Source organism: Octodon degus, unplaced genomic scaffold, assembly GCF_000260255.1.
Source record: "Octodon degus isolate 3935 unplaced genomic scaffold, OctDeg1.0 scaffold00096, whole genome shotgun sequence".
Lineage (NCBI taxonomy): Eukaryota > Metazoa > Chordata > Mammalia > Rodentia > Octodontidae > Octodon > Octodon degus.
Window position 1 is genome coordinate 8,646,484 of NW_004524672.1, and position 3,325 is coordinate 8,649,808.

Here is a 3,325-nt window from a genome sequence, read left to right on the forward strand (position 1 = left end):
ATGTCTGCATCTTGTACAGTAATTAACCACTAGGAAGAATGTATGCAATGTGTTAATTATTGAAACTGTCCTACCAATTTGGTTTGAAACTGTCTCATTACTATTTGTTTCTCAATAATATTATGGAAAAAAAGTGAGAGACAGCAGCTCTCCTCAGGCTCTGTTTATTGCTCTTTGCTTTCTTGGGACACTACGCTTTTTTCTCATATCTATATTTCTATACGTACGGTCTGTGTCTAGTTGTCCCCCGAAGAGCCTCATGCAGTCATGAGGTGATTTTCTAGACTTTGTGATTTATTCATGATCCAGTGCTGGGATTGTGGGTATGAGTGCTGCTGGGATTATGGGTGTGAGTGCCTCACCCAGCCTGGGGCTGGGAAAGCCTGAATGCAACTGAAAGGAGATATACTTGCTCTCCCTTTAGCACTCTGCTCCTTGCCACCACATAAAAGGTTGCTCTCTGCCATGTGACGTTCTGCCTTGGAGCCAGCTGAGTATAGACTGAAACCTCCAGTAACTGTGAGATAAATAAACCTTTTCTTCAAAAAAAAAAAAAAAAAAGAATCAAGAAGAACCATTTTGTTCATCCCATGACTCTAGCACCAAAAGGTTATTGAAATGTTGCAGAACTGATAAAATGGGCTCATGTTGATGAAAGGCTTTTTAACACATGACCTGTTCCCACTATCTCTACTAAATCGCACACAGTTGCCCTAAGGATTTCCATGAACAAACTAACAACCTTAAATATCTTTAATTTAAGCAAGAATTTTTGTATGACTCATTAGGAGGAACACTTATTGCAGCAGGAATCATCCTTACAAACTGAGAGGAAATCCAGTTTGGATGGCGTTAGCCCTGCTTAGCATGAGCCATGTGTGTGGGGCAGGCCAAGGAGAGACATGTGAGGGTCTACAGCTCCCCACCCTAGAAACAGGTCCAGGCGCTGAGGAAGTGGCTCAGTGGAATAATTGCTTCCTTGGCAAGCGCAAGGGCCTGAGTTCATTCCCCAGTTCCAAAAAAAAATTCAGATTTTGAGGGCTGAAACAGCCCCTCAGAATTTCAGAACACATGGAAGACTACCACTCAGCATCATCTCTGCCCACTAATTAGTACTTCACATTTAGAGGTGCTGGAGGGATTAGATGGATTAATAAATTATAGGGTTTATAACTACCTAATACATGGGAAATATCAGGTAAGTAATAGATATTGTTATTAATACTATTAATATACAGTATTAAATCCAAATATGCCATACAATTGTTTTAAATTACTAGCAAACAAGGAGAAAATGGGGAAATCAGTTTATTGACTAAGACAGGAGGAAAGTGCAATAGGCTGAAAATTCATTTTTTAAAAAAACTTAGAGCATGTTTATCCCTTAGTTATAAAAATAGAGCAGCCAGCAGCCATGCCCTCCTAGTTACTAGGAATGAGAGATGCTAACGTTTATGTGCTTGTGCATGGTCATGTGAGCATGTCACAATATGCGTTCACCAACTCTGTAAAGCAGGTCGAGAGATAATGGTAAAGGCAAATTTTAGTTGTTGTTGTTGTTTGGTTTTTGTTTTTTTTTAAAGATATGGAACACTTCATGAATTTACATGTCATCCTTGCACGGGGACCATACTAATATTCTCAGTGTCATTCCAATTTTACTATAGGTGTTGAAGAAGTGAGTATTATCTTTTTAAATATTATAGGGAATATTTTGTTTTTGCCAACATGAATACCAAGCAGTTAATCTCCCCATTTTCTCCATCAGTTTTTATTTATTTATTTTTCCATTTGTGTATTTGGTACAGGGTCTCACTAAGCAGATCAGACTCATGATGATCGTCTGTTTTCAGCCTCCCCAGTTCTGGGATTGCAGCCATGCCCAGATTCTGCCTACAGATCAGCACACCCCAGGGGCAGGGCCAGCAGGGCATGTGGAACTAGGGATCGAACCCTGGCCCCCCATCAATTTTAATCTCCACCTAGGCTTTCCATGTTCCACTCCACAGCTCTATAATATGAATATTTGGCCATATTCTCTGATATAGCTTCTTTTTGAGTAATCCATTGCCCTTCTAAAACTATCATATTGTTATTGCCTAAAGGAAGAGGGGCCATCAACCTTAGGCAAGCAAAAGGTATGATACAGAGGCAGTTCCTGTCAACTATGAAAGACAACCCTAAAAGTCTTTCAAAACTGAAAAAAAAAAAAAACCTGAGAAGACAAAGAAGGGAGAGTCAGGAGGCACAAACTTGGTGTACAACCTTGGTACAACCTTGCTCTCCCACCCACTTGATGGTTAAACCTGGGGATGAGAAGTAAGGTCATCAGATTAGCTTGGGTCACCTGCTCAAGGAGAGTAAGCTTGATCCTCACGTGTCAAGGAATATTGGTAGCTAGCATGAGTTTCTTTGAGAAAATAAAGCATTGACAGAAGAATAAATGGATGAAGTGGATGTCTGTGCAGATGTACTTGGCTTTGTGACCAGAAGTGGAATTTGGAATTCCAAAAATTCTCAACAGGTCCTGTTAACTGAGAGAACTGTGGAGGTTGGGAGGCTCATCTGGGATTCTTGAAATTATGTACCTAAGCCACAGAGTAAGCCAGTAATAGTGAAGGTTTTAGAAAGAAGTACCCAACACTTGTCTGCTGACACAACTTGGCTTACATGTTGACAGAGAGAGCATTGCCTGCCTGCTGCCACTTGCATGCCACAGGTTCGCCACCACTGATATAGACTTTGGTCTTCAGCAACAGCAACCAACAGTGTACCTCAAAATGTGTAAGTCTAGCTACACTCAGTAGCCACTAGCCCATGGTGCCAGTGTTGGGGGAACAGAGAGCCTCTGAGAGGACTCCAGCCAGCCCCAGCCACCTATCCACCTCCACTACCCATACAGACTTCTTCCTGCTCTATGTGCCATGAGAAAGAAAGAGAGATCAAAGAGATTTCTTAAAAGGAAAAAAAACTAAATTAAATTATAAAGAGGAAGAATGAGCTGTTCTAATTGAAAGTTGAAATTTTCAAATGACCATTTGAAAGAAATTAATAAAAGTGTTACAGACTGAGTCATATTTAATTGGTAAGATCTTGTTTCCCATTCTACTACCAGCAATATTGATGAGCAAGGGCAAGATGAACTTCACTATGGAAAGTTAAGTTACATGTTTTTACAGTTCCCATTGAAAGACTATATTTAAATAACCCACAATTATAGGGACAAGATACCAAGATCTCCTTGAACAACTAATAATATTTATGAATAATCTATCACACTGTCTCCATAACCTTGACTTTAATATAGAAAACAGAGAGGATAATC

General features: G+C 40.0%; 1 non-coding gene across 1 annotated transcript; it reads right to left on the reverse strand.

Moving 5' to 3' along the window:
• Window positions 1-1,579: 1,579 nt before the first annotated feature.
• On the reverse strand, window positions 1,580-1,686 carry LOC111818594. The gene has a single exon (XR_002822550.1). It is a non-coding gene; the product is annotated as a U6 spliceosomal RNA (small nuclear RNA).
• Between the last annotated feature and the right edge of the window lie 1,639 nt (window positions 1,687-3,325).